This window comes from Canis aureus, chromosome 6 (genome assembly GCF_053574225.1).
Source record: "Canis aureus isolate CA01 chromosome 6, VMU_Caureus_v.1.0, whole genome shotgun sequence".
Taxonomy (NCBI): domain Eukaryota; kingdom Metazoa; phylum Chordata; class Mammalia; order Carnivora; family Canidae; genus Canis; species Canis aureus.
The window spans coordinates 31,094,176-31,118,514 of NC_135616.1; positions in this window are offsets into that span (position 1 = coordinate 31,094,176).

A 24,339-nucleotide genomic window follows, 5' to 3' on the forward strand; every position below is an offset into this window, starting at 1 on the left:
AGACATGGATTAAGCTGACTGATTTGGGGACTGATTTGTGATGTAGGCAATAACCTTTGAGGGGATAGTTGTCCCTGAGCCTCTGCCTGCCTATCTCCTGTACCATATAGTTGCTATGCATTAGGTTTTGCCCCTGTTCTGTTTTCTCTCTCCTGTGTCTCTGCTCTCTCTCTCTCTCTCTCTCTTTCAGCTGGCAAACTCACTTTCTTCATTCTTATTGCTTTATGCTTTGTTGATTCATTTCCTTTAAAAGCACTAACACTGCCTTTCCATTATTTATTAATATTATTGTTACAAATAATGTTATTATTTGACTTGCTCTCAGGGAGATTTCAAGTTCTGGAGTCATTGCACATGAGTTTCTGTCTGCATATCCACTTGCCAGAATAATCCATATGCCTCCTTTTCTGAAAATTCCCACTAGGAATGTTGGAAACCTTACAAACTTTGATTGAGCTGCCCCAGGTCAAATTGAACATCTGGGAAAGAACTTCTGCATCAGCTGCAGTTGTGCATCCTTAAATACCCCAGTGACCAAGTTCTAGGAGGAGGATTGGCATGGGGTTTCATTTCGTGCAAAATGTATGGATATATTTAAACATTTCATTATATGGTCCAATTAGGCTGTGTCTACATGGGCACATAATAAAGTAAAAATTTGGCAATTATCTGGTTCATTTCATCAAGTCAACAGCCAAAGGCATAGATCTAGTCTGGCAAAAAAGGTTTTCGAAGGGAAAATAGGAGAGTCAAAATAATTTGAATTTGGAAATTACATTCCTTGTATGTGTGTGTAAAAATGTGTACTTAATTTTACTTTCCCCAAATGGATTATAGCTTAAGTATAGTGAGTCTTCATGATCTTTACTACAGTGCTATATGTTGCAAATAAATAAAATACATATAAGTTCTGCTCTTACTTCAGGTTCTTTTCCATTGTCCTGGGCATATATATCCAGTCTGAGGAAAAAATAGCCACCTGAAGACTAAACTAAGACTTGTCTAACTCACAAAATGGATGTTTTAGAGTCCTCTCTAAATTATATTGGTGTAATTAATGAATTAATTCATTAGCATAAAAAGAAGATGGGGTAGGGTGAGAATGAATTAAAATAAAGTTATGTTATGGTGTCTTTATGAGCACTGTTTAAACAAGTGCAAAAGCCACTAGCTCAGCATCCTTCTTTTCTACCCTTTTATCTACACCTCCCCCTTCTATACCTGCCTGTTAAATCCCCTTAAGCTTTCCTTCCTTTCTGGGAAAACTGTAAATCTTTAGGCTCAGAATTCCATACAAGCAGCTGAAAAAACTGCTGAAACCATGAAATAAGGAATACAGTGGATACTGAGCATTAATGTAAACTAATTATATATCTCATTTTGAGAGTTTCCTATTGTGTCTCTGAAGTTAAGAGGTAAAGATGAAAGAACAATATAGATATCTAGAATCCATGATATTCTATTTAAATATGACATATTTATTCTTCCTGCCTATCTATTTAGAATATTTCCTAAAGAAATGTGTATACACTGATCTTGTCCTAAATTAACAATACAATTGTAAATCTGTTGCAAAGGCATCGCCTACATGTCAGAAAGGATTGATTTATGAAGAACCAAGTAAAATGCAATCTTCATAGCTCAAGGGAAGAGGGATATGATTATCATTTTCAAACATTTGAAAGGATTAAAGACTGGTGATGGGTGAATCTCAGAAGGCCAGAGTTGGATGCTTACCCAGAAAACTTTGGAATCACATCTCAGAGTCTGCAGAAACTGGTAGAAACCTATTGAGGATGTGCTTATGACATTTTCGCTACTGTTTGCTTCCAGCCAGCCTGGAAGCCCCTGCCTTAAGGTCTTGGCACTGAAGCATTAATACAGGCCCTCCTAGGGAGTAGAAGGGGAGTATGATAATTACAAGTGGAGGTGGCCTGCAGCAAAATTGTAGAATGGGTGAAGTTTCCTTTGGCAATTTTCCACCCACACTCTTCAACTATTCTAAAATCTACCAAGTTCTCAGCTTGTAAAGGGGTTTTGATTAATACACTTTCCAACTACATTTGCATTTTAATGGGAGATTCTGAGACAAAACAGGTAACAAAAAACTCAAAGCTCAAATAGCATATAATATTAAGTAGCAATGAGTATTAGAATTGTCTCCCATGTCCCACCAAGGGCTGGGGGCGGGCTTCTAATGTTCTCCTTCACTCCTGACCCCTCCTTTGTTTTGCATATTGATCTGGACCACAATTAGTCTTCAGTCACATCTTAGCCATACTGAATACTCCCATTTTCTAAAACTGACATAAGTTTTTATCATTAACCTTTTCACATGTGCATACATGTTGTCCTCATATAATTCTCTTCCTTGTACTTCTCTGTGGAGGTGCTCAGGTGAGATAATGTTGCCACTTGGAAGGCATCACAGACCCTCCGAGCCTGAGGAAGGTCTCTTGCAATGGGACTCAGAGACATTTCTTTCCGTCACACTCACAAATTAACTGTAAACCTGTATTTTAATTACCCATTAAGCTCTATTTGTCTTATGTGCTCATTAGAGCAGGAATAATGCCTCCCTCCATGCATTTTCACTATTTTCTCAGGGTCTTACGAAGTATTGTGTATAAAGTAGGTTACTTAGTATTTGTTGAATATATGAAAAATTATCTATTCAACACTTCTTAAGCTTACTGGTCCTTTCATACACTGAAGAAGTATACAGGAATCGAGGCAAAGGTTTTAACTTAAATATCATCTTTGTCCCTCTCAAACATACATTTTAAAGGCAATTATGATAGAATAAATTTGAATGAGGCAGGATGAAAGTATACAGACATTGAAGTGACAATGTTGGATAGTCCTCAAAAAAGCAGAATTACCTATGAAAAATTCTCAGACTGTGAAATAATGTTTTCACTGAAGTGGTGGGTACATCAGTTCCTTTGGACAATTATAAACTTAATTGGCCAAGACACTGAAGAGCATAAGGCAGAGAATAATGCTGCAGTAGGAGACCCAGGGACCAATAATCAACACTGGGAATTGGTAATTAGGCAACCTGAATTCCCTTTTCATCTTTTGAAAATGGTTGCTCTGCCTCACCTTTGTTTTGTTTGCCTAGAGTTTAGTAAGACACTGGTATCTCCAACTCCGTGCCAGTTAACTGTAAGATTCTTATTATAGCACTTGAAACTCCCAGCATTTCTTCAAGATTTAATCAGACAATAAAAAGACATTCCAGGAGCACCTGGGTGGCTCACTCAGTTGAGCATCTGACTCTTGGTTTCAGCTCAGATCATGATCTTGAGGTGACTGAGCCTCAGGTCAGGCTTCATGCTCAATGTGGAGTCTGCTTGGGATTCTTTCCCCCTCCCTCGTCCACCCCCTCTGCTCCTCCAACACTAGTGCATGTGCATGCTCTCTCTCTCTCTCTCTCAAATAAACAAAATCTTAAAAAAAAGAAAGAAAGAAAGAAAGAAAGAAAGAAAGAAAGAAAGAAAGAAAGAAAGAAAAGGCATTCCAAAGTGGTATGTAAATTCAATTATTTTTTTTTAAAAAGATTCTAATTTGCTATCAAAATGACCCTCTTCCAGGAGGCCATATCCTAATATAAACTCTAAAATTCATCTTTTGGCAATTTAATAGATCTCAGACTCATTTGCTCATCTACAAAATCAGGATGTTAATACCTACTTTTCAGAATTATTGTGAAGGTTAGCAATAATGATTGTAGATATAAATATATTTTAGTTTTCTTGTGTTTGTGATATTCTATAACACATTCTTATGAGTGCACAAATTTTATTATGCTAATAAAGTGATTTCTCATGCTATTCTGAGGGTAGCATTTATTCTACTTCTATATCTTTGGAGGAATTTAAGGGACACAAAAATATTCATTCTGCAAAAAAGTATAAAACACCTACTCTGTTCCACCTATTCCATTGTATGGTACCAGAAAGCAGTATCTATCTTTAAGAAACATGGGTATTCATGAGAAAGAGAAATATTTGCCCTGTGTTACAAAGATGGTAATAAATATTCCAAGGCACCTGCCAAAGGGGTAGGTCACTGGACATTGAATTTCCGTAACTTTCACTAGCCTGGAAGGAAGGATAAGCACATTCAGCTCACAGGCTATTGTTGAACAGGCAAAAGAACAATTATTTGAAGTTTGGTGAGGTGTGTGAGAAAGGATGAGGGAAGCAGCAGAGAAAAAACTTCCTATATTCCATAATATCAGAGGAGGAAAAAAAGTACTGCTGAAAACCATGTTTGCCCTCTAGAAGAAGGAAGATTGCTCTCCATGCAGAGGATTCTTTGTTTAGATAAATCCCTTGACAGACAGATTTGAATACAAAAGAGGAAGATCCCAGGGAAGAGTCTGGTGTTTTGGAGGATGGATTTCTACCATATGATATAAATTATTTTCTGTGGTGTACTCTGATATAATCACTTCATTGCAACCTCCTCAAATTTTTATAAAATCTGTGACATACTGTCATGCATCAGTGGTATTTTGGGAAATAGTTGCATCTAGTACGGTGTGGGAGCGTAAGAATAGGGAGGACATAGATGGAGATAAGAGAGAGCTAAGACAGAGATACCAGTAAAAAACATCAAAGACACAAAATAAATAGCAAAACAACAGGATCAGATTTGAACTTGGGGGGAAAAAATCTGTGATTTCTTTACATGTGAGCCAGAAAGACCAAATTGTGATAGTCCTGGTGAATCAGTGGTGATCAAAATTGAATATGGAGATAAATAAACGAACAGAGAAATGCAAAGAAGGAAGTATCAATAGGACATTAGCGCCTGTCTTTGGCCCAGGGCGCGATCCTGGGGACCTGGGATCGAATCCCACGTCAGGCTCCCGGTGCATGGAGCCTGCTTCTCCCTCTGCCTGTGTCTCTGCCTCTCTCTCTCTCTTGTGACTATCATAAATAAATAAAAAAATTTTTAAAAAAAGGACATGGGCTCAATAACATGCAGGGATTTGAATCACTATGTTGTACACGTGAACCTAACGTAGCACTGTGTATCAACTATACTTAAACATCTTTAAAAATAGGGGTGCCTGCATAGCTCAGTCACTTAAGCAACTACCTTCAGCTCAGGTCATGATCCCAGGGTCCTGGGATCAAGTCCCACATCAGGTTTCCTACTCTGTGGAGGGCCTGCTTCTCCCTCTCCCTCTGCCTGCTGCTCCTCCTGCTTGTGCTCACTTGGTCTCTGACAAATAAATAAATAAAATCTTAAAAATAAAACTTTAAAAATCAAATAATCTACATACATTAAGGGTCAAAAACAAATAAACAAAAAAATACTACATGGTATCAAATGTGACTCTGAAATTTACAGGTTAAGAGACCAAATATGTGGATTTCAGTACCAAAGAGGGGAGTTTGAGGAACTTCCAAGAGAAAAATTGAGACGATAAAATTAAGGTATTTGTATTGAGTGCTAATCATTACTTTTATGTTTGTTTCTTTTAATGCTGATCTTCTTTTAGAGGAGTGTTCATTCCAAGTCTCTGCTCAGATCAATACTTCCTCTGGTACCTACACTCCACAAACTATTCCTAGTTAAAAGATGGATTTATTAAAAATACAGGATGCCCCTCTCCTGCTAAAAATTCCCTAAGACCAGTACCCAAAAATGCTCTTTGCTTCTCTTTTCCACAAATTCTTTAGAATACAAACTACCCTAATTGTTTTCATTTGGTTTACAAGGCTACTCTGGGTTACTCATCTATGTTAATCTGTCTTTACTCAAAAAATCACTAACTGAACCAACACAGCACTCTACTACTAGTACTACTGATTCTACTTCTTTTATTACTACTGCTACTGCTACTCCTCCATCTCTAGCAGAAGAAATGCAAGAGAAGTTATACTTAAAGAAACACCTGAGAATTTTCTAGAATCAAATAAAATTATATATCCTTAGGTTGAATTGTCATATAGTTAACTAAGGAATATGAGGGATCCTTCCTATCTTAAAGCATTAGATCTTGGATAAAACAATTTTAAAACTGGGACAACTTTATTACTGGGATTATAAGGGTTAGAAGCTATCTGTAAGTTCTTTGATGTCCAGAAGAAAGGAAGGAAAGGAAAAGAAAAGAAAAAGTTGAAGGGAGAAGGGAGAGGGAAAAAGGAAAAAAAGAAAAAAGAAAATAATTTGAGTTATATCTAGAGGCAGAACCAAGAGTGTTACATGCTAATAGGTAGATAAAGGGCATGGTTTCCCTGAAAGTAGATGCCAACAGCATCACTGAGATCTTGACACTGAGCCATGGTCAACCAGAGAGGTATGGAAATTGAGCTCAGAACACCTGTATTACATTAGAACCCTCAGCTGGAGACTGAATTGGTATAATAACAATTCTCTGGTGCCCAGAAGACACATATACAAATCCAATCTGGAGGAAAGCTTCACTAAAGTATGCATGCAGGTTTCCATGGCTTATTATCATCGATCAGTCCACAAGCAAAGATCAATAAGCACAGAATTAGAGAAGCCAAGATGTATGCATGTCAGAAGAATTGAAGACAATAGTGCTCATAAGGGAATGAATGAGGATAAAAAAATGGAAATATCAAAGAGAAATTAAGAGGTTTAGAGGATGAAGAGACTTAAAATGCTTCTAATTGGATCCTCAAGAGAAGACAATAGTGAAAATGGACATACAGCAATGATAGAGACTATCATTCAGAATATTATAAAATTGATTAAAAGCATAAATACCTAGATGCAGAAAGTAGAATATACCCCAAGTAGGATAATTATAAAGAAATAGATACCAAAACACATTGTAGTATAATAGAAAGACATGAAAAACCAAGAAACTATCTTAAAAATAGTCACAGGAAAAAAATACAACTCAACCACAAAGCTGAAAAATATTTTCAACATTAAAAATGGTAGCCAAAAGACAATGGAAAAATACATTCACTATTTTGAGAGAAAATAACTTTTTTTGAGAGAAAATAACTTTTAACTTAGAAATGTGCTCCCACCAAAATTTTCTTTTAGGAAAGGAAATAAAATTAATATATAAAGAAAAGTGTGTCAGAAAATGTACTCCAAATGTATTTCCAATGAATGGGCATGATCTGAGAAGCACAATTTGAGATTTCGATACAAGTAATGTAAAGACTATAACACATATACATGCATATGTTGTGCTTATGTATATAAATAATCTGTCATTTGTAGAATTAAAATGTAGGTGTAAACCATGAAAGTCTTAGTATAAAAAAAGTATATTCAGGAGAGAGTGATCAAAGATAAATTACTGCAGACTTTAAATATGAAAAAGATAAAGATTAACTAATAAATATGATGTGTAAAATCCAAAAATGAACAATAAGAGGAAAGAAATCTTAATTTATGTAAAAGTAAGAAAAGAGAAAAAGGCATGGAAAAGAAGGATAAGCAAAAATTCAAGAGTAGTCAAAAACATATTCAAATATATCAATAATTACAGAAAAATTTAAAATGTATAAATATTAAACATATTTATATGTTACATAAATATATTTTAAAGCTTAAAAATAATTAAAAATACAATATTAGATAAAATATCTGCTATGTGAAAGATATTATAAAATTTTATTAAAATATAGGTAAGAAAATAAACCTATATGCCATTTATAAAAGGTATAATTAAAACATGAGGCTTTGTAAACACTAAAAGGGAAAAAAAAGATTCAATGAGCAAATATTAATCAAAGGAGACCAAATGTACTTATCTTGAGCAAAATATACTTTAAAATTATTTTGTTACTAGAGATATACAGGCCAGTATATAATAAAATATTCAATTTAAATAGATATAATAATGCATGCATCTAATAAAATATCCTTAAATTACAGAAGTTTTGACAAAGGCTCTAAAAAATGGACAAATCCACTATCATAATGGAATATTTCAAGATTATTTTAAAAACTCAAAAGTCAATCAGCTCCCTACACCTCCAAATTAAAACTACAGATATATTGACACCACAATTAACAATTTTCACCTACAAGGGATCCCTGAGTGGCGCAGCGGTTTAGCACCTGCCTTTGGCCCAGGGCGCGATCCTGGAGACCCTGGATCAAATCCCACCTCGGGCTCCCGGTGCATGGAGCCTGCTTCTCCCTCTGCCTGTGTCTTTGCCTCTCTCTCTCTCTCTGTGACTATCATAAATAAATAAAAATTTAAAAAAAAAACAATCTTCACCTACTTGACACATACCCGAAGTCTTTACCCACAAGCCATAAACATATTTTTCTTCAGCACACATCGAATAGTTATAAAAATCAACATGAAATAAGAGATAAACTTGTCTCATCAAATGTCAGTATGCATTAGTATACTTAATTTTTTTTTCTTACCACAATACAAAGTAAAATGGAAATATAAAAGCATAATTTAAGGTCCCAACTTTAAGGGGGAAAAAAAAGAAAAAAACCCATTCTTGAGTTAAAAAAAGTCATAACAAAAATTTTCAATTCTTAAAAACCAAAAGGATAACAATGCCACGTAATTTGTGGCGTGTAGTTAAAAAACTTTATTTTGATTGACATTCAGCCTTAATATCTTATTAGATATTAGAGCTAAAGACAAAAAAATTAACTAATCATTCAACTTAAGGCCTTGAAAAGGAACAAGAAAAATTTTAATAACATAAAACAAATTTAATAACATAGGTAATAGAAAACGGATGTTCAAAAAATCCAAAATTTGATTTTTACAACTAATAAGATATACAAATCTATGATGAGAACAATGTAGTAAAACAGAAAAGACGCAGATAAATAATATTGTAAAATGAGATAATATAAAACTATAGAGCTTAAGATTTAAAAATTTATAGAGATTTAAAAGATAATATTTAATATAATTACATGCCACAAAATTTAAAGACTGGCACATAGATATCATTGTAGAAAAATTTACCTGGATAGAATCCAAAGGAAATAGAAACCCTAAATAGTCTTATAACTATGAAATAATTTTAATGAGTTTTAAACTATCTAGAAAGAAGAGATTAGCTCCAGACAGTTTTATAGGAGACAGCAAATAAACTTTTAAAAAATATATATCATTTCAATATGTGGAGAATATTTTCATAAAAGTCAGAATTATTTTATGAATATAGTTCTTAGTAAGCTCAGAATGGGAAGGACTCTCAATCTGGTAATCTGTTTTTTTAAAAAAGTAATCATTTTATTTAATGGGAAATCCATTAACATTGTTTTTATTTAATCAATCACCTCGACGGCTTAGCTAGAAGTCAAGCCTCTGCTTTGTTTGTGTCTGTTTCCTCCCTCACAGTTCAGTTGTTTTCCATATTATATCTCCTTATGACTCAGTGGTCATTCTCTTCAACAAGTTGGTCATTTATACTTCAACAGTTAACTTACCTGGTGAAGCTAGAAGCTGGATCCATTGCTTGGAAAAATTTTGCCTCTGCCCTCACCTTACTCATTTCTAGCCTCAACTCTTATTTAGAGGTCAATTTTTCTCAAGCTTATCACACATTCCTTGAATCTAAAAGTATTAGTCTGCTAAACGCACTGATAGACTCCTGAAACCTTATGTATGCTCAACTTTTTCATCATAGCACTTAAATCTATTTAACAATCAGTATAAATAATATACTTGTCCTCGATATTATTAGCTTTTGATATTTTGAATTTAATATATTTTCTCTATAAATTTCTGTATGAATTTTATACAACACCTCTGATGGTAGTGTAATAGATCTCTAGTAGTTCAATACAGCTAAACTGGAACTATGTTTTCACTTCCCCGCATAGTTCTGAGATTGGATAGGCTTCAAGCAACACTGAGATTTGGAAAATGAAAAGTAGAATTTTTTTGAATTTGGAGGGTCAGTGCAGGAGCATCAGGCACTGTTATAACTGAAATGCCCTGTACTTACTGATGAGTGGGCTCATCTTGTTGGTGTGGGTGGGGTGATCACTGGGCCTGAAACTCCTTTGGCTTCCACTGGTTCCTTTGTAGTTTTACTAACCTCTGGACCAGGTATGTGTCTTGTTCCATGATGAAAGATCCATAAGATTGCCCACATCATTGAGGGTTGGAAGTAATAAGAGGTAAACATGGATTCCAATCCTGTGTGTTCTCTTTCATCCTCGTGATTTCTAGTTGGTCTTTGCCTTATCCTACTTCATTACCTAGCATCCCCTCCTGGCTACCTGACAGGATTTTCAAGCTCAGATGCAAAGAAAACCACCTTGTATCAGCTCTCAGAATTGAATATGGTCAGTTCCTATTAGAGGTATGTCTGTTTGTCTCCCCACCCCTGTCTCCACACACACACACACACACACACACACACGCGCGAATATGTCATTCTTAGTAGTTCTGTTTTTCTGATCAAATACTGATGCATTTGGGGAATATTTTGCATGCTGCTATAAATCCATACTTTGGATGCTGCCTAAAGCTTCATTCCACAATATCATTAAATACCCTGTCCCAAGGCTCCTCTGATGTCCCCAAGTGTAATTACCATCTTCACTTTACTTCACTTTTTGATCATTTCTCTTGGCTAAAGAAATAACCTACTCTTCTGTTAGTTCTTAATGTGGCTTCTACTATGAATGTCTTATCCATACTCCAATAGGCTAACGTTTGCTCAGACACAAAATGAGGATGATAATGTTTGTCTAACTTCACAAGGCTGTTGTGGACAGCTTATTTGTAAAAATGATAATTGTGTAAAATATATAAATATGAGCATCAATACAGTTTCTTGTCTGTAAGGCAAATGTTTCCTGGCTCTTTAATCACTGGGCTAAGTCTCAGAATATCTTCCAAATCTGAAATTTGAATTTGGAAAGAAAGTGCTTCAATTGTTTACTCAGTGTTACTAAATCATATTTAGAAGTAGGATCTAGTTCATTTGAAACTGGCTTCAAATTGCTGGGGTAGAGCCTTGGTCTTAGGAGAAGTTAAAGGGAATCTTAAAATATGTCTTACCACCCAGATAAATAGAACCAAATTACGTGTATTTGAGCTGGAACCAATGATACTTTGCCTGCTTCCAGGTGGTCTGAATGCTGCTTCACTCAGTTGATTGTAATTGGCAACTAAAAGCTCCTTGATGCCAGGAGAAGAAAAACTGAAAGGCTGTTGAGAGAGTGTTGATCAAATCACACCCTTTTATCTACTTTGTTTCATAGCTTTCCTCTCCCAGTTGTTTGCACCTTGGCTCAGGCATATAAAGTGAGCCTGTTAATAATTTAATATGTGCATCTAGTTCATTTTATACCGAGGGATCTTAAAATAACAGCTCTAAAGTGCAGCTACATCCGGACCATAATAGTTCATCTTCTTTATTGGTTTCAGGAACATTCCAGAATGATTAGAGAAGAGATGTATGCTCTTACCTACTCTGATTTGGAAATTATGTGTCATTGACAAAGATTTCCTTGGCAATTGCGTCTGTGCTGCTTACTTTTTTTAGGCTTTTAAAAGTGATTTCCTAAGGGTCCTTTCCAGGAATGAGAATGCATGTGAATCTTCTTAATAAACACAGTATTATTCTGATTTAGATGTTTCAAGAAATTGGGAGACTATGTAGACCATCCTAATATTATTCCATCCCATCTCATTTATTCTATCATTTGGAAACTATTTACTATGCACACTTACACTGTACCTGGTATGGTGCTCAGGATAAAGAGGACAGAACCCTTTTCTTAAAGTTCACACATTTAGTGTGAAAATATTGTAGTAGTATGTAGGATATTGTGGTGCAATAGAGATAAGTCTAGGGTGCTACTAAAGCATAGAGAAAGATAAATTGGCTCTTGGCTGTGTGTATGTCTGAGAGATTCCAAAAGAAGATAATTCTGGTGGAACAGGGAAGGATAAAGAGATCTTGCTAGTGAGTCCCTAACATGAACTTTTACAAAGTCTCTTTCCTAACTCTGGACCATATGGATTATGTAGAAAGACATGGCAGCTACACAATAATATCAGGTAATTTCTCCAGGATGTATATCTCATCTTCTGATTTGTTCTGCCAAGAAAGAGGAAACAATAAAAAGCTTCTACCCAGAGAAAGTTGACAGGACTAGAGAAATATAGTGAAAGATCAACCACTAGAAGGAAGAGAGACTGCAGGATAGGAATTAGGGCTGGTAAAAACAGGTTGTTCCAACTTTGCAATTATGGTTTTAGACATAATTGTCTTGTCTAGGTCATGATTCATAAAGCCTTAGGATTCCTTCTTCAGTAAATATGCCTTCCGGTCTTGTTATTTTGGATACAATGTAATAGTATGACCTAATGGAAACACCATGGATGCTGATCCTTAGTGTCAACCTTAGAGTTTTAGTTTCCTCAATTCTAAAACACCCATTCCAGACTAGAATTTCTGTAAGAATTACGTGAATGTATGGAAAAATACAAGTTTTATACACTTTAAGAATAAAAATAAAAGATGTTGCTATTACTTTAGTTTTATTATAGTATTACTAAAATTCTTAAAACAAGTTGACTTCTGACTTAACTTGCAAGAATTACTCAGTCTGCCCCTTCACTTTCCAGATCAGGCGCTTGCATTCAAAATCAACTCTCTTTGCTTGAGGGCAAGAGTAAAGTTTCTTAAATTAACAATAGTTAATGACTCCTATAAAAGGCATGTTGCAATGTTGTACTAAGATTTAAAAAAAGCTATCAGTCAAGAGGAGAAGAAATGAAATTGCAAAAGGGCACCATCAGAGTCTCATTTTTAACAACTTCACTAATTTTTGTGATTTGGTGCTTAGTAAATGTTGATTTATATTTTTGTATACTAGTATGTTTTTCTTACCTTGGTTTTAAGCTGAGAGTAAAATTGTCTACATATTTTTACGCTACTGAATTCTCCTCATAGCGTCTTGCATGTAGTAGGTGACCAGTTAAATTTTGTAGCTGCTACTGATGATAGGAGTCCATGAAAATTTGCAATCCCTGGCAAAGACAATAAAACGAAGGGATTACAAAATATTGAATGTACGCTATTTAGAGAAAAAGTGCTGTTTTGCTTGAGTCCAAACCTGTGAAAAAAATTATAAAAGTTTCTGCCGTTCTGCTGATAGATTTATGAAAACAAGTGGAAAGCAACTGATCAGTGGCATCTGTTAACTGGCACTGACACTGCTGTGTAGACCAGCTGTCAATCATCCCACTTTCTTCTACTTTTCTTTACAGAACTAATTAGTACTGTGAGACACTCAAGTACTCACTTAGTTGCCAAGAAGAACTTGGAACCCAGCTCCTGGAGAATAACATGAGGGGATTCCCCCTTCCTCTTTCGTGACTCACCTTCTAGCCCACTTCTTCTGGCCCCATCGGCATCCACTCTCCTTGGGTTTGGAATGAAGATAGTATTTTGAGATCAAATTGAAAAAATGAGATGGATAAGGCTGAACAAAGACTTATAGTGGCCTTGGAAAGCATAAAACATAGACTCAAAACTCTGTGGCTCCTGCTGTAAAGTAGCCACAACGCCTGTTTGGTTCAGGTTCATAGCCCAAATAAATAAATAAATTTTAAGAATCAAATCATATGATGTATTTGAAAAAGAAAAATACTTCATAAATGTGAAGAGTTATTTATATAGGAAAAAGATTAATGAATGTAATCAATTCTTATTGCTGCTTGTGTATGTATAAGTATATACTGTATACTGAGAATAAATGGAGGCAGGGGGAGTTTTAAAGAGAAAGTTGAGACCAAATTGTAGAAAAATGTGAATAAACTAACTTGTAAATATCTTGACAAAGACTCCCTTAATGTTCCCCCTCAGTTTGACTAAACTTTAGACAGGTTTCTTCCTGATTAAAATGCCCTCCATTTAAAAAAAAAAAAAAAAAATGCCCTCCATTATCTTAGAGCCCCTACTTTAGAAAACTTGCAATTGTAAATTTTCTCTGTCCCTTTAAGATGAAAATCTTCTACAACCCAGAAGTGTCTTTCTCCAGGAGCTAGATGTCATTCCTTTGAAATGTAATCACTGAAGGAGACAGCACTCCCTAACTCCAAGTCACCTTGGGAGGGTCAAGCCTAACTTCATTAAGAGAGGACTGGCAAACACAGATGACCTAATCACACTGACTAATCCCTCCAGACCGAGGGTCCTCTAGTACTTTTCCATCAGCTCACTCCCCAGCATTTAAAAATACTCTCCCATAAGCTATCACCTATACCTTTTAGAATGGCTATTATCAAAAAGACAAAAAATAACAAGTATTGGTGAGGATGTGGAGAAAAGGGAATCCTTGTGCATTGTTGGTGGGAATGTTAATTGGTGTAGCCATTACAGAAAACAGTATGCACACTGTGTGTAATACATATGTACATATACATATATGTATACATGTGTCGCATACTTATGTATGCATATATGGGTACATGCAATGGAATATTATTCAGCCATCAAAATATGAAAATTTTGCCACTTGCAACAACAGGGATAGATCCTGAGGGCATTACATGCTGGGTAAAATAGAAAAATAATCTCACTTATACATGGAATTAAAAAAAAAAAACTACTCCTCCCACAAAAAAATGCAAGCTTATAGAAGAGAGAACAGATTGGTGGGTGCCAGAGACAGGTAATGGGTATAAAAAAACGGGTGAAGGGGGTCAAAAGGTACAAACCTCCAGTTATCAAATAACTAAGTTATGGGGATATAGTATACAATATGGTATAATTACAGTTAATACTGCCTTGCATATTTGAAAGTTGCTAATCTTGATTATCATCACATATGCGCATACACACACACACACAAATCCTCTCCCTTTTCTTTCAATGGCAATGGAGTTCAATTGCTCTTTCTTACAGTAATTGTCTTGAAAAAAGTCTATTTAACTCCATCTGGTTCAATGGTTCAACTTATTATTTTTCCTTTTACACTCTGAAGGGCAATGAAGAAAATGATAATGACACTGTGAAGATAACATTTGAGGGAAAGGTCTGCCAATTATTTCCACTAAATAAAGGAAATTTAGGTATAGCCTCAGATTTCCAAGGACAAATTTAAGGTTCGAGATTCCTGGTCACTGGACTGTTTCCGGTCAACAGTCAACCATTCCTAATATGGCCTAAATGCTCAAAGTCATCAGTTCTGGTTTAGCTCATAGTATCAGGGTCAGATCTTGAGGAATTTAGTAAATTTTGGAAAGGTATTCTTTGATATTGCTTCACTTCCCCTTTTACCTACTGGTCCTTGAATTTCTCTATCAAGGTATTATTGTCTCTGTGGTACAACTCTCTCCCATCCCCAACTTTTCATAGCCTTCTTTGAGGTACTACTTTTCAGTCTTCTGAATCAATAATTCTTTTATATATCCTGTTTTCCTGGATTTACTCTAGCTCTGTGTCAATGTTATAAGCCTTCCTAAAATTTAAATGACTATAAATGGCTTAATGTTCCAGTACTTCTAGGTAAAGTATTTGCATTTTTACAGAGACATTTTAGAAATAATACCCAAAGGAATGATTCCCTAACATCAGCATGGTGGTTTAGGGGATATGCATACATTTGGGCAGTGAGATTACCTGTCACCCTTCAATCATACCAGCAGACAGGCGCTTACTCAGCCCTTGCCTGTAGCTAATCCTATAGGGCATTTAAGTCCCATTCAAAAACCTACTCAATCACAGCATTGAATCTCTCTTTGCCATATGTTTCTCTGGCTCTCTACTGGGGTGAGTAAATGCTCCTGCTTTTTCCACAGGCAGTTACCTATGGGAAAAAAATTAGGTTTGGGCTTTGCTATACTGAACATCAAAATATCCATACTTTAATTTTATTTTCTCTTTAGTTTCCAGATGTAAAGTGGAAAAGCTTTGAATTTTGTTGGGCTAAAGTGACATTAGTTCAACCTGCATAGCTAGGAAAATGAATTTATATATCAGATCAGACAGTGACATGCCTTAAAAGGCAACCTAACTGCATTTGCTATACTGCAACAAAGTATGGGCCTCCCACTAGACCTAGATGCCAGGAGGCTGACATCCTGTACACCATAGACAAATGTCAGATACAGAAAAGCTCTTATGGGATGTGTATGCTATGCTTCAAGAGCATTCTTGACAAAGTAAAAGGCTATTGCCACAAGGGTTCATGATGTCTGAGACCAACTGGTTTGTAAATTTTGTCAGATATGTGGGAGGGATTTCACAGAATGGGTCTAAGTTGTATATCCCCTAAATATCAAGATTGCTAAAATTTTCATGGGAAGCTGGCAGTCTCATTAAAAGTATATTTTCTTGGAGAATTCACAAGGACTAAGACGCATTGTCTGTGAAAAACATGAGCACACTACATGTCCTTGGCAATATACTGGATGGAAGATGAGTTCACCTTCAAGAGAGAGAGAGATTTGTGTTTAAGTTTGATGGGAGACTAGGGGCAGAGTCAGAGGTAGAGGAGTATTGATTGCATGGTAGTAAAATGTCACTCATGTTTTTTTTGTGTGTCCCAGCCTTCTTCAGGTCAGGGTGAGTCTGACGAAGAGGTGGTAACAAAGAGAAAGTCAGGTGAAAATCTATACTACTGGAGTTTATGTGTGAAAAAAGAGGACATGTGTCAGTTCTGCTCTGTAGCATAAGGAGCTCTTGGTAGGAGAAGGGCATTTTTCTTCAAGACATCAGAAAAATCTTCTGGAAAAGAAAGGAAAACACTGGGGCAATTTTTAGTGGAAAATAAAATGGACTGAATAAGAACTGGTTTCTTTGGCTGAGAAACCTTCAGTTATAAGAGGAAAAGTTTGTCAGTTATGATGGTAGCCTCTAGGACACATGACCTCATCATCGGAGAAACAGCTGTGAATTAAAATGTTTTACCAACTCATGATAGCTATCAAATGGGTCTTGCCCCTTGAACTAGAGGAATAACAAGGAAAGACCCTCCTGTACAGCCCACAAAGCTATCTATCTGGAAAGGGGGTGGGTGTAAGAGCAGATGAAGTCACTGAGTTACTATTACATTCGTACTACTGAGAGACTTATTTTTTCTATGCTGGTTTGGCCTGAAAGGATCCTTCCATACAGTACAGTTGAAGGAACTGAGTGTGCATAAGCTGGAGAGCAGAAGAATCTTGAGACATAATAATTCTCTGTGAACAGTTTTAAGGGATGCTTGGTAGAATAGATTATCCTGTTATTCCAGAGGGCAAAGTTAATACAAGGGAGATTTACAGATATATATAACTGACATCTGTATCCTTCCTACTTCTAAAAGTGGTGGAAATCCAAATGACAAAATAACTACCACGTAGAAGTAGCTGAAGAACAAAACCACAAAGTGAGTATCATTTATATCTAATCCATTCTTCATTCAAACCATGCCCAACAGACAAATGCCTGATCCATTGTAAAGAAGGGAAAAAAATGCAAGTTTGTTAAGTTTTAATAATCAGAAACCTAAATTTCAAAATTACCAAGAAAAACTAAAAGATATATATCTTCTTCCTTTATCTTCATTATACTAGGGTCAGGAGAGAAATAGCACTTCTTTATAGCATAAGATGAGAGTTATAGTGTGGTTTTACTGTTCATAATTTCATAATTGTAAGGACATGAAATAAGCTATATTAGCTAGATGAATGCATAATCGCATAAATCATTTTTATGTGATGTTAAAATATATCTTAGATATATGTGCAATCAAACTCCATATCTAACAATCTGTTAGTGTATATAACTCCATGTTCTAAAGACATTTTTCCAAATGTATAATTAAATGTAGACCTACTAAGCCACAAAGGGAAAGTTAACACTGACATGCGTTCATTTGTTTACCTGCATATTTAACCAATTTTGATGACTAGTTTTGCCTTTATTTCCTGTCCAGAATATTACTGTAGCAAAGTAACAACTCCGTGAAGGGAAGAACTTCAAACTTTGCCTTGAATATGAACAGTTTTTGTTTTTTTCCTTCTTTTGGTAAACTTGCAACTTACCAACTACCTATCTGTAAACACAGTTTGAATGATCTAGTATGTGTGTGTGTGTGTATCATAAACATTACTATAAGTTTCAAATAACTCATAGAGAAGTGTTTTATCAGCTCAAATGAGAGAAGATATTCAATAAATCTATTTTTATACTGTTTTAAAATATCAAAAGCTTTAAAGATTGCATTCAAGAAGGATTGGAAAGCCTAAGAAACATACTTATGATGTATTCAAAATCAAGAACTCATGACCACTTGAATAGCTTATATTTATATAGTTTAGACTAATAAAAATAGTTTTACTAATATTCAGAAAGAAAAAAATACAGCCAATATTTTGACTCAATTAACCAGGAAATTTAGCAGACAGAGCTGATCAGTTAGTCTCATGTGGAGTCACATGAAACATTATATGCCCTCACAGCTAACAGTAAAATAAATTCCTCCATGAGTTGTTCTAAACGTGCATCCATATTTTGTCCCAGAAGATAATCTTTTCCAAAGAACTGGTTCTAATTCATCTTTATAGTATTTTCCATCATTGTGTAGCATTGCTAAAATATGGAAGTAGTTCTCTCTTCTAATTCTCTGAATTCTGTAGTGGAGCACTTAAACTTGAGCAAATGTGTTTACCCTTGGGTTCAGCAGCCAACAGTGAGAAGGCCCAGGTAGGTGGAGGGACAGAAGCATAAAGATTCCCGTGTTCTTGCAGTATTGTTAGTAGGCGTACTGCTTTACAGTGGAATCAGGTCATCTCTGTTACTTTTGGAATCCCCTTTAGAAGACATGATCATGCATATGGGTTTCAGCATCTAGCAACCTCTAAGCATCTATTACTAAAGGAATGAACCACTCCTAGTAAACTATCTTGAAGGGCTGGTATTAATGATGTACTTTCTATATTCAACTTCAGCCCCACTGCTTTAAAATGTCATCCTTAACACAATCATGTCAGAAAAAGGAAAACACAATCAACTCTCTGTGACCCTCAGGATTTGAAAATGTCACAATTGCTGAGTTGCTGGTTTTAACTGCCCTTCACTTGTTCACGGTGTCTCCTACACCATTCCCTATCTCCATAAATGTGTGGGTACTTGGTGTTACTTAGCTTCTAATTTTTTTCTCTCCTCAATTTCTAAGCCTAATGAGGCTGAGCTGAGTTAATAATGGATGTAATAAGTAATGACTCATTGTTTTGGGGCCCATGCGTCTGTGTGTGCTGCGGAACAGGAGCCAGGACTCTGATGCTATTTGTTCTGCTATGTCACTTGCCACCAAGCAATGCCACTCATCAATAAAAGGCAAGATGACGGATGAGTTCATTTAATGGAATTCCTCTGAGTAAGCTACAGCCCAACTCTTCAATAGGTCTGCTACCATACTCTCTCCCTCCCTCTCTCCCCTCTTATGGTTCTTTTTCCCTTCCTCCTAAATCCAGGACAGTTGGAAAGCATGCTTGGCCGAGAAGGCCACCATTTGTGCCAGCAGCTCCTTCTGCTCTTAACAACTGCTATCCTAAATCAAATCAGCAGCTCTATGCCTGGAGATTAAATCTTTGCCACCTGATAGCAGTGGCACCCATGGCCTTTGGCCACATGAACTCCCTGCCTGGGCTCATTTATTTCCTTAGAGGCTAGGAGGTGTTGGGAGTAGGCTCATGTCCTAGGGCATCAGGTTTAAGTGTTCCATTTTGTCCTTTGCTGCCTAGATACCAAAGCTCAGCTGTTCTCTGGGAAGGTCTGTGGAGTAATCTCTCTCATGTTGACCCTCTGTTTGCAGAGCCCTCACTAACTAACCACAGTGTGCTGCTTCATTCCATGATCTGGGGTTCATCCACAGTGAGATCAACACTGATGACAACAGGCAGACTTCTCAGTGTGAAAGAATGAAGAGGACATTTGGAACCCAGATATCCTACAACTGCAAGATATGAAAATAAATCAGGTATCCAAACAAACACATGAAAACACAGTTTTAAGATGTCAATTTTTTTTTAAGAGTAAAGGGCCCAGATACAGGAAATCAAACATAACCATCTTGTAGAATTAAGGAAACAGTGTTGAAATAGAAAAGGAGTACTTAACATCTCTAAACTGAGTTGGGATGATAGAATGTAGCCTCGAGATTTCCCATTATGCAGAAGTGACATAAGGAAGAAGTAAAGTGACAAGGTGGGAAAGAGAATCACAGGATGTTACAGACAGCAAGGTTTACAGATAAAAGAAAATGAAGAGATCTTGGGAAAAATACTTTTAAATTTCTCTTATTTTGGGAAATGAAATGAAGAAGTTCTATTTACAAGCTAATTGGAACATCACTGACAAATAGCTAACAAAATCACTCAGGTCTAATCTCTCTGATGCCAAATTTACATAAATAGGTTGGATAAACTGTGCATACACATATACACATATTTATATTTAAATCCATGGCATGTATATTTAAGGGCATGAGGTATTTCTCTACCCCAGAAACTCAGAAAGTCTGCATGGCTATGACAGTGAACTTCTTCTGAGCCTCTGCTGGGGATAGTTTTAATATGCACTATCCATATCTAACATTCTTGATTTCATATGGAGCAAAAAGTGTTGATTCTTTTGATGCTGACATTATATTTCATATTCAGGCCCTTGCAGAGCTGAATCTATTCACAATTAAAGTCAGTGTCAAAATAGGAAAAGTGATGAGAAAGGAAGAAATATAGTATAAGGAACTAAATGAGGAACAAAAGTGTATTTTAAAAACCTACAGAATAAGGACAGCCAAGAAATAGATTAACAGAGCATTACATTTTATTGTTGAGCACAAATGTTCCATTCCTTTCTCTGAGCTCCTAATCAGCATTTTTCATTATTTTCCTTCCACTGTATCTGGCTCCTATGCATCAGTGCCCATAGCAACACCTCTAGTATTACTAAAAACTTCCTCTTATACTAGGGTTATCCACACAAGGAGCCTCACCAGGGCTGACCTTCCCTCCACTTAGACTGCCACACTACTGGGGGCTGTAAGTTTGGATGAGAATTCTCCCTTTGGATGCAAACCATTTTAGGAATGATTGTTCCTATGCATATGTAGTAAGGAACAATATCCTTCCTTCCTTCCTTCTGAATTCATTTTTTAGGAAGGGGCTGCTCTCAATGCCTCCTTATCATATGGCTTCTCTGGATGGCCTCCTGGACCCTTCCATTTGTTCCACAGACTTTACAACTCCAGGCTGGTAAAAGTGTAATGGCAACACCATATCACTGAAAGACAGCTTCTATGACTACTTTTTTTCCTTAAATGTGTTAAGTATGAACTCCGTGATTTCAAAGTCCTTATACAGAGCTTGCCCCATAAGCACTGTATTTATCACTTCTAGGATCCCAAGGACAAAGGAGAAATAATAGGCAACTTAATTATTCAGGCCAGAACTGTGCTTAAACTTCACATAACCATACCACCTAGTGCAGAACCTCTGCTGACTAGATGCTCATTAATACATGTTGAATTTAAATAGATTGAATAAAATCTGGTCTTTATCCTCTGTGCTCACTCTCTCGTCTCTTGTTCCAATTATTCCATAAATATGTTTTTCCCTTGCTTTTAGAAATTTGGCAGGTGGCACTTTAATTTAATCTGTTCTTAAATATTCTGACTCCAACAGAAAGGAAAGCCATATGTGTATTGTGGTAGGCTAAGACCTGCAGACATAAAGCAAATTTGGTTCTGCAAGTGTCTGTTGATCACCTACTATGTGTTTAGTGTCCTACACAGCATAGTTATGGTCAAATACTATCTATAAACAGAATAAATTATTTTAGACCCCTAGAACTCAGGAAATCAAGACTTTGATATTTAGAAAGTGACTATTTCAGAGACTCTTCCTATTTCAGAGAAGGAATCTAAAAAATGAGTTGGTTCTAATTCAAGACCTGTCCCATACTCTAAACTTGAATGGCAACCTTCACAGATGGTATTTTGCCTGTTTGAACATACCCTGGTTAGGAATTTAACTGGCTTGTAGGAAACACAGGTCTTCTGATCAATATTTTCCCTCCCTAGTCTATAATGGCTGTCCCACCCATGGTCCCTACAGGTCTCTGTGTCATAGGAGAAGTAAGATTGGCCTTTTGCCTTCCCTTCCTTAGAAGCCAGGCCACAATAAGAACAGAAGACAAACTACGATTTTAGAAATGTACTACATGGGAAAGGCAATTATCCCTGCTATTCCTACTTGGCCAAGTATTTTACAGGTACCACTGCAAAGCTCAGATCACAGTGAAGATTAGCCTTCTGCCACCCATTCAAAATAACTGTGCACTATTTATCAGGAAATTCTGCAGTTTACAATTTGAAAATCATCACAGGAAGGAGTGGGAACCTGGAGGTGAGATACTAAAAGGAATGAAAGGGAAGTCTCCAATGAGTGAGCATAGGCTAGTCTACATCACAGATGTGTCTGTCCTATTTGGTCTTCATGATGCATTGTTTTTGATTTGGGGAATTTATTTGAAAATATATTTTAAAAATAGGGAGATATTTCAGCTATTCTTGAAATGCAGAAGATCTGGCAGCATTGAATTAACATTTCCAGGGGCATAAATCAACTGTAGTTGAGGACACATACTCCTTGAGATAGAGCATGGAATCTCTTATTCACCACAGCCTTCCAAGATTATGCTTTCACTTTTACTGTCTGGCCCCCATAGGCACCAGGTTCTGCTTCTCTGGCATAATAGGACTCAGAAGATATGGAAAGTAAAAGAGCAAATAGAGGGTTTTAGATGAAAATGCTTTTTACACCAATGGATGAATGGGATCAGGACGGCTAAATGGGATTCCTGAGGGTGCCAACCAATGCCTTCCCCCCAAAAAAGTGAAACCAGAAGAAGGCAAAATAAATAAGCAAAACCCTGCCCCAGTGACTCCAAAGTACAGCACTGTTTTATGAATGTTTTTTTGATTCTGATAGTCAGAATAGCTGACTCTAATGGTGGGTTACACCAGAATGTTGCACGACAAAACTATGTTGTTTTCTGTTCACTTGTATGTTGAATATTGTATATATCAAAACTATTGAAGACATGGTATTGTTCCAGGTACTGTGCTAATCTCTGGATATATACTGTTGAATAAAATAGAGTTGGTTACTGCTCATCATGCTAGCTAGCTCTGCCTCGCCTGGTGGAAGCAGTGGTGCCTGGCATATGTAAGTGATCCTGTGTATCACTGGCTCACAGAATTGGTAACCATACTGAGGAATGGCAGTATAGAGTAAGAGATCCTTTAGTAAGAGGGCAGGTAGAGCCAATAAAACATGGATAATTACCATACATATCTGATGTATCAAAGCAAATCATGTGACAGGGGAGTAGTTTCACTTAACCTTCATTGGTAATTCTATCTGACTCTGTTCCTTCCATTCAAACAGATGTTTTAAAAGGCCTTTCAGTGGTTCTTCAAAAATATTCACAGTCCTCAGCTAATTTAGGCTTTGGAATTTTTAGAACTAATTAAATATATTTTTGCCACATATTTGTATTCACATTTGAATTCACATCTTTTAATAGATTGCTTTTAATTATCTGATCATCAGAGAGCTCCATGTACAATATGAGTACAATGGGATACAATAACTTTTGAAATAAAGTTTGGGTGCATATGCCATTAACTGGATTAAAAGTGCAGATGAAAAATATCAGCTATTCTTTCCATTTTATTCTATCTTGCTAAAACTAATTTACTTAGCCCTTATCATATTTTCATTTATGTAGACATGACATACATATGTTTGGATGTACATATATGTATACAGAAATAGCTGGGCTCCCATGAATCATTTAAACAATTTGTCCTGTATTTCCCTGAACTTTATACATTCACATGTCTACAAAAACTGACTTAATGGTGCTTTAATAACTTCATCTGCAGCAGGTGGATACACTATATTAAAACATATGATCTGAAATAAAAAGCCAGTTTCATTTGCTCCATTTTCTTTAAGCCAAATCTTGTGCACATGAAGCACAAGAAAGACGTAAAACTAGTGCATATTGCCTAGTCTGAGTGTATATAACATGATACACATTTTTCCCCAAATTAAGACAATTTCAACAGAAAAATATTAATGAGAATGCTTCCTATTTGCATATATCATGTTTGATATCAAAGTAGTAATCAGACACAATTCATGTTCATGATGACTCTAACTTCATACAAATTTAATGAAAAATATCTTAAGTTTTAGGGGAAGTGAGAAGGTGTTAGTCATGATCTTCAGAGAGATTTTAATCATAAGATATCTTTTGTGAAAAAGCAATTCTGAGAAAATGAAATATATAAATAATGTAATTAAAATAGAATGTTAGA